This window comes from Microtus oregoni, unplaced genomic scaffold (assembly GCF_018167655.1).
Source record: "Microtus oregoni isolate MIOR12 unplaced genomic scaffold, Mior012 000098F_ref0000018, whole genome shotgun sequence".
Classification (NCBI taxonomy): Eukaryota; Metazoa; Chordata; class Mammalia; order Rodentia; family Cricetidae; genus Microtus; species Microtus oregoni.
The window spans coordinates 562,888-575,576 of record NW_024544711.1 but is presented as its reverse complement, the minus strand read 5'-3'; the positions used below and the strand labels follow the sequence as shown (position 1 = coordinate 575,576).

Below are 12,689 nucleotides of genomic sequence, written 5' to 3'. Positions count from 1 at the left end.
AGTAACAATGAACATTATGGGGTGCTAAACAGCGATGTTAGCACCACAAATTCTAAGGACAGGAAGTAAAACAGACAGCATTTTAAGAGTTAAAACATTTGTCAGCACAAAAAGAAAGTGAAAGCAGAGACAAGAGTTCTCAGCACACACATGATCACAGCTTTACTCAGGACAAAATGGAAGCAGACTCCAAGAGGCAGATAGATAAACAAAATGTAGTGTGCATGGAATGGAATTACTCAGTCTTCAAAAGGAAAGAAACTAAAATACATGCAGGCTAGCTTAAATGATTCATGAAGACACTATGATAAATGAATTAAGCCAGCTGGTCACCAAAGGGTAAATATATGAATCTTTTTATATGAAATTCCTACAACAGGCAACTTCATAGAGGTAATAAAGTACTGTTCTGGTTGCTAAATGTCAAGGGAAAGAGAATTGGGGTTTTTATGGTCTCAAAGTTTCCACAAGGGAAGATGAAAAGGTTCTGGAGATGACCGTGGTTATAGATGCACGATGTATTTAATGCCATAGAACTGTACACTTAAAAATGCTTATGGTCCAGCGGCAGAGGCAAAGGCTGTGGGGTTCAACCTCCAGCAATGTAAAAACAAGACATGCACTTTGAAAGAAAAATAGAAGGAGAGGTGAAAACAAAGGACAAAGCTCCTTCCACATAACACATCATCTTACCAAAACAATGGGGGTGTCCTTCCTTGTCTAAAAACAAAACTAAATATATAACTGGCAGCCAGGACTAAATGATACAGAAACCATTCCACTCAACCTTGATGATATTCAAAAGCAATCTGTGATGTCAGGTCTTAAACAAGGGTACAGTACTTCAAAGAACAATCCATTCCTTCCCTGCAAATCAGAAAATATTTCAGATTATACAAACCTTTAAAAAGGTGCCCAGGACTAGCCAAAGCAATCAGTATCCAACCCGCGTTCAGATTTCACAGTTTATTATAAGTCTCATGAAGGTTAGTTCCCAGGTTTTATTTGGTTCTGACGTTTGGCATGTGGCTGGTACTCTAACAAATATGTACTGAGTAGATTTCCTCAAGTGTTACTCATCTTTCTAAGCCACATGCTATCACACTTCTGGCACCTGTGCGAACAGCTATCACTTGGCCTCGTCCGTCCAACGGGAGAGTGGCACCGCGAAGTGTTTAAACACGGAAGTGCAGTACTAGTTACAGTGTGTGAAGTCAGTGCAAGAGAAAAACAGTAAAACATAAATTCACACTGTAATTCATCCAAACAAAATCATGAATAGCTTTTAGTTCACAAAATACACTTCTGAATAGTTAATTTATGAATTTCCAAGTAGGTCACATAATTCTAGCTACAAAAGTTAGCAATAAGCAATTTTAAAGACCCCTTTACAAAGCTCAGTGAAATATAGACTATTCTAACTAAAGGGAGATCTTTTCTTAATTTAGTCTTATTTCTCTTAACTTGGAAAAATACTGTAATCTAATATTGTAGAAATGTTTATAATACTAATAAAAATATATACTAATTAATGGGACTGCCAAGATTGTTCGGTGGGTAAAGGTACTAGGCATCAAGCCCAATAGACTGAGTTTGATCCTTGGAACTCCCATGGAGGGAGGAGAGAACCAAGTCCAATAAGCTGTCATGTGACCTCTACATAAACTTCTTGGCAACATGCATGCAAATACACACACACACACACACACACAGAGTAAATATATACATGTAATTTTAAGTTATCAAATCTTTTATAATGCATTCTTATAGTTAAAAACTGGCCAGTAAGTGGTGGTGAATGTCTTTAGGTCTTTAGTCCCAACACTTGGGAGGCAGAAGCAGGTGGTTGCTGTGAGTTTGAGGCCAGCCTGGTCTACAGAGCAAGTTCCAGGACAGCCAAGGCTACACAGAGAAACCCTGTCTCGAAAAACAAAACAAAACAAAACAGAAGTTAAATAAAAGACAAGCTCTTATCCTTACACAGTAGATGACCCGATGACCTTGGATAAAGTCACATACTAGGATAGGAGAACTGTAAAACATATAAAATGAGAATAATGCTACACTCACTAGGTGATTAAATGAGAATACATCTGTAAAAATTATAATTCCATAAACTCAAGAAGTAGACTGAGATGCAAGGGATTGGATAATGTTAGCTATTAAATTTCATTGCCAGTTCAACATGACACCTTTAATCCCAGGTATGGTTTCCATCAGATTTAAAAGCTATCCCAAGTACTTTTAATCCTGACATCCACAATCACATAAAATTAAAATATTAAAAATATTAAGGAATAAAGTTAGGCCTGGCATACTGGCATAGTCTTATAACCCTAGCACTTGGAAGGCTGAGGCAGGAGGAGCCTAAGTTTGAAGTCACTCTTGTACAAAGTAAGTTGGAAGCCAGTCTGGACTACACAATGAGACTTTGTTTTAAAATAAACACAACAAACAGCAAAACAAAACAAAAAATAATAAAACTGTTAATTTTCATTTGTCAATGAAAATTGGAAATTCTATTAAGACAACTACATAAACAACTTAAAAGGAACTATCTTGGAGGAGCATTGATCCTGGAGGGCTTCACAAAGCCATTGCTAGTGCAGCTCCGAGCCTGAAGTGCGGGGCGGGGGGGGGGGGGGGGGGGGGGGGGTTGGGGGTTGGGTTGCCATAGACATGCACAGGAATAAGGCCAAGACTCATCCGAGACAGACATCTAATGTCATTAAAACACTTTAGACTGAGACTGTATCTTGCGGATACTCACTAAATAGAGATATAGCTAAAATATTTATCTGTAGATTTTATTAAACTACATTAAAAAGTGACAGTAGAGAAATAGAAATTTACGTAATAAATATAAGTCATAAATATCAGGCCTATAAAAAATGTATTGTCTGAAATTTTTCACAAAGTAATTTACATTCTAAAGTAATCTGCCCTCGAATGATCTAATTAATGGCATAAGAGCTAGACTAACAAAGGGGAAGACCAAGTTCCATACATAATGTATTAAGACTTCCTATAGGATTTATGTTAAATCAAAGCATTTGACATCTCTTGTGATATAAAATCAAAGTGTTTGATACCCTCCTCTGTCAAAACATTCATAATCTGATATTCCTCCCACTTTAAAAAGGCAGACTATGCATTTTCTCCTCTCTGGGTGTAGTTGTGCGCTGGCCTCCTGTAGACGGACTGAGCATTCCATCTGCTTACTCTCTGCAGTTGTCTACAGCAGAGCCCTGCTGCATCACCACCGAAAGCCACTACCGCTGCATCCTGCCGCTAACAAAGACACAGCTATCTCTGCATCCTATTCTCAACGAGTTCACCTACATGCAGTACGAAAGCGGCACGTTACTACTACTGAACGTTATTTCGCCAGTCAAGCGAAAGATCACTTGGGCTCCGCTTTTTTTCCTCCCGTCCTCGGTAGCCCTTTCCATCAGCTGCAGCTTTGTATGCCCACTCTTGGCGACCACTGCCTGTGCCCTTGTGGCCAAGGAGGAAAAGCAGCCTTTCAAAGGGCTAGGGCTTTCTCTCCTCGCCATGAATATACTCCATTCTTTGTTGTCCTCTACTCGTTTCCTTAGATACTGTTATTCCACTCCACTGTCAACAGGCATTATAAAAAACAAAACGGCTTTCTCCTGGCTCCCCTTACCACTTCTACCCCTCCCCCTTTCTTCCTCTTCTGTCAAAATCCCAGGATCAGAAGCACAGGAAATCCATCTCCTGTGCTGCAGTGGGGGGTGGGGGAGAGGAGTGGGACGACGCCCCTGCCTCCTAGGCTTGGCATGTGGCAGTAGACCCTGTGCCAAGGAAAGGTCATCGGTTTAAGGCAGTCCATGAGAAAACCACCTCCTCCCTCTCCCCTGCAGCAAGCCGGGCTATCGCAGCTCCAGCACCTACCCCATTTTCGAGCCCGGCAGCACCTCCATTCTGTCTCCAGTGACACCCCGGCAGGCTGCGCCAATACAGCCACATGTCGGTCACGTGTGTCTGCGCCCAGCCAATCCGCTGGCTCCAGACTGGAATGGGGAGCGCCCTGGTCAGCATCCAGCGGATTACACAGCTGCTTCACGCTTCTGACCTGCTTCACAGCAGGGCAGAGACCCACCCCACTGCACCGCACTGTCCAGCCGGACACCCCTACCTTGGCAGCCCGGGTTAGCTGACACTCAAAACCACAGGTCCACAGGGTGGAAAGCCCCTCATGGGATGCGGGATACTGACGGTGGGAGGGGCAGTAAATTAGATTTCATTCTCATGATTGACATGCAGCAGAGAAACACAATTCTAGTCAGTGATTTACAATGAATAATCTGACATTATAAATCATTAACTTGTTCAGTAGATTAACTCTAATTACGACTGTATTTAGGACAGTTACCAGAAAAGCCATGATGACAAAACACAGTGACTTGTGTCTGACCTCAGAGTTCCAGCCTGGGCTAAATGTTTTTGCTCCTCTCTCGCCCTCTAACTAGTCAACTGATCTCTCAGTGATTAAATTCCTTCTTTTATTAAACAAGAACAAGCATAAAATAGGAGTTAGTATAAGCAGGGTGTATTTAAAGCACTCCTAGGCATACAGGGCAAGCTGTTAATTACCACTGATCCTACTGCATACTCCACATTTACTGATTTATGTGTGAGAAGGGCAAGATTCACATTAAGTTCTAGCTTAAAAGTCTGATTTAAGCTTTGTTTTAAACAAGAAAATTTTTTTCAAACAAATATTTCTAAGACAGGGTCTCGCGTGCCAAGCTAGCACAGCACTTAAAAGAGCCAGGGATGACCTTGAACTTCTGCCTCCACAAAGGCTGGGACTAAAGGTGTGTGTGTGTATGCCACCACCCACGGTTTAGGCAGAGTTAGATCCTAAACTCAGGGCTTCTTATAGGCTAGTCAAGCACTCTACCTATGAAGCTACATCCCTTCCCTAGCCCCATCTACTGAAGTTTTAAAAATAAACTAAAATTTAGAGTTCTAAATGAAGTATATTTACTATAATTTCTTGCATTTTTTTCAAATAAAATGACAAGAAGCTACTAAGTATCATTTTTGAGGCAATTCCCGTTTATAAAACATTACACACAGAAGAAAATTAGGGGCTAGTGAGAGTGTGGTGGTAAGAACCACACTGCTGTGGCACCCCATGTGCCTGCTCACGTGGCCTGTAACTCCAGCTCCAGGGGAATATGACTCCCTCTCCAGGCCTATCAACTGGTAATGCACTCATGTCACAGAACCACACACAAATACACAATAAAAATTAAATCTTAAAAAGGATAACACACAACAAAATAGGGATATTCTTTTGAAGGTCAGAATATGGGAGGGATTTCTAATTTTCTTTTGGGCTTTGGGTCTTTTTCCCTCTATTAGTCTCTATAAATACCTAATATGCTGTATATATTTGCTGTATGTAAGTCAGGACTTCCACACTGACCACAATATAACTGTAATTAGAATTATATACTAAAATCTTAAACATATTTAGAAAGAAAGCCTCATACTGAACAAAGGAAACGTGAATCAACTTGACTCTATTCTAAACATCTTTCCTGAAAGACATGGCTTTACAAAGCCTTTTTTAAGATCTTACTGGAAGTGCATCACTCAGTCTGCAGGACTCATTACACAGTCATCGTCTATGACAAATTCACAATTCCTCATTCAGGATCGGCCTTCCAGAAAGAAAAATTATCTTGCAAAATAAAGAATGCATTTTAAAAGCTCCTCAAAATAACTTAATAGCCTACGAAACAATTATGCCTGTTACTTTTGACTCGGGCTATGAGTGACTTAAGCCATTACTTTAAGAAATGAATTGGTAGTCAAAACTTGTTTAAATTTTAACTACATGTACTAATACTGAAATTAGTCAGTGATTCAGTGGCACGGGATGCTAAAGAATGACCCCAAGGCCTCCTTACACACAGACCATCAAATGATTAAGTTTCAAAGAAAGCTATGACCATTACATGTTCATAAACCTAGACTGTGGTTCAAGTATAAGAAGTCCAAAGACTTTTTATAGTCACCAGGCTGCCAACTGGATTATTCAATAAAACTCAATTATGATGATGATGATGAAGAAGAAGAAGAAGAAGAAGAAGAACCATTAAGCCAGCTTCTTCAAGACTGAATTTTATCTTAAAAAAAAAAAAGAACTAACGACAGCATTTCGGGGCTAGGGAGATGGCTCAGGGTTAGAATCACTTGTTGCTCTATCAGGAGAGCTGGACCCTTGATGGGTAGTTCAGACACTTGAAACAACTTTCCAAAGACTCTGATATCTTCTTCTGGGCCCCACAGAGATCCCTATGTACACAAGTGCATGTACTCTCACACAAGCACATGGAGTAATAAAAACTAATAAAGGTAACTTTTATTCAAAATATAACACTGAAATTTTATAGAGACTCGAGATCTTTTTTTTCAAGAAATATTTTTAATTTAAATTTTTACCAGTTTGTTTTTAGTAAATGGCTTAATTTGCAAGTGTTATTAAACAGGGATGCAAATTTTATCTTTGAAAAATTTGAACCTTAAAAAGAATTATGACCAAGCCGGGCGGTGGTGGCGCACGCCTTTAATCCCAGAACTCGGGAGGCAGAGGCAGGCAGATCTCCGAGTTCAAGGTCAGCCTGATCTCCAGAATATTAGTTCCAGGATGGCCAGAGCTACACAAAGAACCATGTCTTAAAAAAATAAAACAAAGAGACCAAATAAGATTAATAGGATTATTAATGTCTTCAACTGTATGTTCTATATTTTATATATTCATTAAACCTGATTTAAGACTCACAGTTTAGAGGCTAGAGAGATAGCTCAGTTGTTAAAGAATGCTTTTCCAGAAGACCGAAGTTCAGTTCCCACTCTCAATGGCTACAACTCCAGCTCTGGGTGATCTCATGCCCTCTTCTGGCCTCAAAGGGCACTCATTCATACAAAGTGTGCGCACACACGAGCGCGCACACATGCGCGCACACACACACACACACGTCTTTTAAAAAACTGAACATTTAAAGAACTGACAAGGATATTAATAAAAGCATTTGAGTTTGGTGAAGTGAGTTAAATCAGTGCTCCTTTTGACAGCTGTAGTTGATTCTTACTTTTTTTTTTAATTTATTTATTTATTAAGGATTTCTGCCTCGTCCCCGCAACCGCTTCCCATTTCCCTCCCCCTCCCCCGATCAAGTCCCCCTCCCTCATCTGCTCGAAGAGCAATCAGGGTTCCCTGACCTGTGGGAAGCCCAAGGACTGCCCACCTCTATCCAGGTCTCGTAAGGTGAGCATCCAAACTTGGTAACTTCAGTTGTCTCTTTACTGGGGAATTCAAACAAAACAAATTTCTAGCTATAAAGAGATGCAATTCTAGGGTATATAACACCCTTTCCTGGCCTCTGACAGGCACCAATCATGCACATGGTACCCAGACATGCATGCAGGTAAAATAAAAAAAAAACTTTGAAAAAATAAAAAGAGGAAGGGTACAATTGAGGCATGTTCAATGGTAGTGCTTATGTCTAGGTTCAATCCTTGTTTCACCAAAACCAAAATGGAACAAATAAATAAATATAAAGAAAAATATTTATACTGTAAAAATATTCAGCATTATTTATATTACTAAAATGTTAACCTCATATTTCTAACAACAGGCTAGTTAACTGAACTTCTGGTACCTTTCCAAGATGATTAGAATATTGTAGAAGATAACATAATTACATAATTCATGCAGTATTATAAAAATACTGAACATATATATTTTATATATAATGTTTTATATAATTATTATTATATAATACCAACTAACTTTGGGGGGCAGGGGCTGGGGAACAAACCAAGACCTTGTTTATGCATACAGTATATCAACCCAGGTACTGCATTTTCTCTTAACAGTTTTAAAAAAGACCAATTTTAAGCTGGGTGCACACCTTTGATCCCAGCACTCAGGAGGCAGAGGCAGGTGGATCTCTGTGAGTTCAAGGCCAGCTTGGTCTATAGAGAGACTTCCAGGAAATCCTGTCTCAAAAAAACAAAAACAAAATACTTTTGATTATGTGTGTGTCTGTGTATGGATAGGTATGTATGTGTACAAAAAGGGCTGGGGGTACAGCCACTGGAAGATCACTTGTATACCAAGAAAAAGACCCTTGGTTCAGTCCCCAGAAAACAACTCTGCTTCCAAAATCTTACTATGACGGTTCCTTCATAGCCTCCACTGTTAAAGACCCCTCCATGCTAACCGAGTCACTGCCCTCTGCTCCGCCTTCCCACCACACCACGGTGCTATCCTCACGCAGAACACCGGAAATAGAAAACGTTCTACCTACATACTTACTAAGGTGTGTGTCTTCTCATTTCCCAAACCAGAACATAAACTCCATGAGGACCCTGCTGTTCTCTCAGACCTGGAATACCTGGTGTTTCATGTATTCCGTTCAATGTATGAATATGTTGTTATGACATAACAACATAACGATGAACACAACAACAATCCATTAACTTGAACTGAGGCTTGTACAATGTAAGCTTTAATACAAAGGTTAAGGCCAATTTTATATGGCTAAAAGAGGACAGGTTAGGTCATGTCTAGCTTATCAGGAAAAGACTTCAGAGAGCACAGAGTGACAGAACTAGTCCTGAAGGATGCTGGGGCAGAGCGTCTCATCTTACCTGTTAGCTTAAAATTTTAAACTTTATTCTACAGACAATGGAATAAGTATCTCAAATAAGGAGGAATGTATGGCAAGAGCAAAGTCTTCAAAAAGCAACGGGACTAGTGTCTCTTCCTACTCAAAAGGGAAAATAATGAGAAATTACAGCCATAAAATTACAGCCAAGTATAATAGTCAAAAGTATTTTCAACTGGAAGAACATGTTTATAGGAATGCTCTATGGACTGCCATAGAAATTTTATTTAGCAACTTTTAAATTTGTGTGTAAGCAAGTAAATTCTTTATTTTTTGTTTTTGTTTGTTTTTCAAAACATCCTGGAAAAGGCAACTAAAAATTCCACGTAGATCTGGGGAGAAGGCTCCACAGGTAGAGCACCTACTGCACAAGACCCAGACCCTGGGTTTGGATATCCACACTAAAAAGCTGAGTTCAGGCCTAAAATCCCAGTGTTGCAAAGTATACAGGAGGAGCCCAGGGGCTTCCTTGACTGATCAATCTAGCTGACTTGGCAAGTCCCAGGTTCAGTGAGACCCTGTGTCATAAAATAAAAAAGGTGGGGGAGGGGAGTTGAGGGAGGAAGGAAAGACAGAAGATGCTTGACCTCTGGCCTCCACATGCACCGGCCCACAACACCCCCACCCCATACAAACTAAACCGAGGTTATATCTCACTCTAGTCAGAATGCCAAGGAATCAACAATACATGCTAGTAAAGATGTGGGAATGCAATGGACACCACGCACAGACGTTTACACACTGTTGATGAGACGGTACAGCCACTACAGAAACCAGCATGGAGGTTTCTCAAAAATAATTAAAACTAGTATCATCAAAGGACTCAGCTATACTTCTCTTGGGTACACACCCAAAACAACCTGAGTCAGCATACCACCAAGATACTTAAACATTCGTGTTTACTGTTGTAATATTCACAATAGATATGGAATCAGTCTAGCTGTCCACCATAGATAAATGTCGTAAACATACAATGGAGTTTTATTTGGCCATAGGGGGGAAAAAAAGAAATTGTTTCATTTGTGGAGAAATGGGTAGAAGAACTCAAGATCATCACATAAAGAGAAATAAGTCAGACTGACAAATACTTTGTTTTCTCTCATGTTAGTAAAGTACAGAGAGTTTGTGTATGTGTGTGTAGGGGAGAGAGAGAGAGGAGAGAGAAAAGGAAAGAGAGAGTGTAAGGCAGAGAGAGAGAGAGAGAGAGAGAGAGAGAGAGAGAATGTGTGTGTGTGTGAAAGAGAGAGAAAGAGAGAGAGAGAGAGAGAGAGAGAGAGAATATGACATAAAAAGGCAGATTATAGCATGGCTTTAATTCCAGCACTCAGGAGGCAGAGGCAGACAGTTTGAGGCCAACCTGGTCTGCAGAGCAAGTTCTAGGACAGCCAGGGTTACTACACAAAGAAACCCTGTCTTGATACCTCTCCCCCAACAAAAAAGGCAGATTATTTGAGATGGAAGAGTAGTAAGGGAAGGCAAATGTTTCCTCTCATGTAAAATCAATCAATCAATCTATCTATCTATCTATCTATCTATCTCCATCCATCCATCCATCCATCCATCTTCTGTCTATCTGACATGAATACAAAGGAAGGGGCTATTTGAGAGTGAAGAGCACACAGAGACTTGTTTTTGAGAGACTATTCATCGTAGTAAAGCAGGATTAAAATTTCTCATTAATATTTCTTGTCATTATAGGCCAAATGATCCAAGCTTGCTAAATGGAAAACAAATTCTAAACCTTCCCTAATGTAACAAGCCAGTGTCACTTAGAGTAGGAGACGCTGGTTTCCAGACTACTAAAGGTAGTACTTAATGTGCGGATTTCATTTCATTCCAGGGCAAGAACGGTCACTAACAAATGGGTTCATATGAGTGTTTGATATTACATTCCAGAGAGACGAGGACGAATGAATCCAATGCACCTAGTATATGCGAACCCTCTTTCACATCAGGTACTGTGACCTTTCTTGGTGCTGGGGACTGGCTGCTTCTGAATGCTAGACAATGTTTTCTACCACTAAAGTACACTCCCCATCCAGACTAATGTTTTTAAAACAGAAACATTCATTTTCTAAGTCTTTTAAAATGTATTTTGTAAAGGTATCCAAAGTCAGGTAGAATTTATTGAAACACTACATAGGTTCTTTTATAGAAGCCAAAAGCAAGATTCAAGAATTGTACTAAATTTCATTTCACATTCAAATACCTTTCCCAACTAATAACAACAACTATCAAAAAGTCTCTTGATCTTAAACTATCCTATACCTCTGGTAGTATGAAAAGTGCCTTTTCTTAACATTTCCCCAAAGTTCTGCTATTAAAACAAAACAAAATCGTTCAATAACAGGTGGGGCAGAAAAGGGGCACCTTTCCAAGTGCTCTCCATGGCTGAGAATACAAAGTTCTTCTTTACAGAGAGAGAGAGAGAGAGAGAGAGAGAGAGAGAGAGAGAGAGAAGAGAGAGAGGTATCAGCTGAAGTGATAACCAACCTAGCTGAACTTGAGACTACATAAAATCTCATCAGCCTACATGTGGGAGGCCTGGCATTTTCCCTCTACCTTCTAAAATAGGGGAAACCAAACAAACAAACAAGTAACTCTATTCTGGCCCTAAGAACAATAAGTCATTTGTAAACTCTGAAAGCACAAAGGAAGTAGTTCTTTAGCCTGGGCAACAGAAGGAAGTGGCAGTGGCACTCATACTGCTCAGGAACAGCGCTGGCTACTTCGCTTTACATTTATAACTACAGACATGAAAGGAGAGTCAACCCTGGCCTAGAAGGACGACTCTATTTCCTACTCTGAGCTTTGCATGTCTCCTCAAACCTGTAACAAATCTATTTTTACTCCTTATGATAGGCTCAGTTAATGACCAACTTCACTGAGAATATAAAAGCAATTAGCTTTCCAGGTACAACAGGGCACATATGCACTCATAACAACTGTAACAGCATGCACAGACCTGCACACGCTCTAGCCAAACAAAATCCCAACAGAGAGCACGTGCACACTGTGTGTGTGTAAGAGAGAGAGAGAGAGAGAGAGAGAGAGAGAGAGAGAGAGAGAGAGAGGGAGAGAGAGAGAGAAAGAGAGAGAGAGAGAGAGAGAGAGAGAGAGAGATCCCACCACTAGCAGCTGAGGAGCTAGTAACATCTGATGGCTACTGGGAGAGAGAGAGTCAGCTATTTGTTTTTTAATAATGTGACCTATTGGGCTGATCACACACCAGAGCATGCCCCAATCCTAATACTAGCAGGGTAACACAAGCTGGCCTTGATGAAGAAATGTGACATTATTAATAAAAACCAAGAGACAAATACTGGGGTTCAGACTGAAGGTCAGAAAAGCAAAACAGCAGCTGGGTCATGGTGGCACACGCCTTTAATCCCAGCACTCAGGAAGGCAGAGGCAGGCAGAGCTCTCTGAGTTTGAGGTCAGCCTGGTCTACAGAGTGAGTTCCAGGACAGTCAGAGATACACAGAGAAACCCTGTCTTGAAAAAAAGAAAAGAAAAGGAAAGGAAAGAAAAGAAAAAAAAAACCCAGCCAGCCACAGGCTCTTTACCTCTACTTCAGTCTGAAATGGTGATCCTGCCTTCCAGAATCTCAGAATGAGACTGTGTCTAAGAGCTGTCTCTTCCTGTCTTATAGTCCTCTCTAGAGCTGGGATTAAAGGTGTGCACCATTACCTGGTCTGTAAGGTTGACCAGTAGGGTTGTTTTACTCTCTGATCTTCAGGTAAGCTTTATTTATTAAAATATAAATGAAATCTCACTACAGAGGAAGAAGAAAAGAAAGAAGCAATAACACAGGTGGGTGAGAAGGGATGGAAAGGTTGAGGGGAACAAACATGTTCAAAATATATTGTATGAAATTCTCAAGAATTAATATAATTATTTAACAATAAAAAGCTATTGGAGAAAAACTACTTACATAATCTGCCAGACATTACACACATTTGTAATGATATCTGA

General features: G+C 40.1%; 1 protein-coding gene across 8 annotated transcripts in view; it reads right to left on the bottom strand.

Moving 5' to 3' along the window:
• The window catches only part of LOC121443013 (adenomatous polyposis coli protein-like), a 93,326-nt gene that overhangs the window by 64,394 nt on the left and 16,243 nt on the right, over positions 1 to 12,689 (bottom strand). Inside the window, exon 1 of one of the 8 annotated variants that reach the window (XM_041644693.1) lies at positions 3,919 to 3,952. The exons of the other annotated variants lie outside the window; for them this stretch is intronic. The gene's annotated coding sequence lies outside the window, so the exon portion shown is untranslated. Of the gene's footprint in view, positions 1 to 3,918; positions 3,953 to 12,689 lie in introns of those variants that run through there. 8 annotated transcript variants of the gene reach the window in all.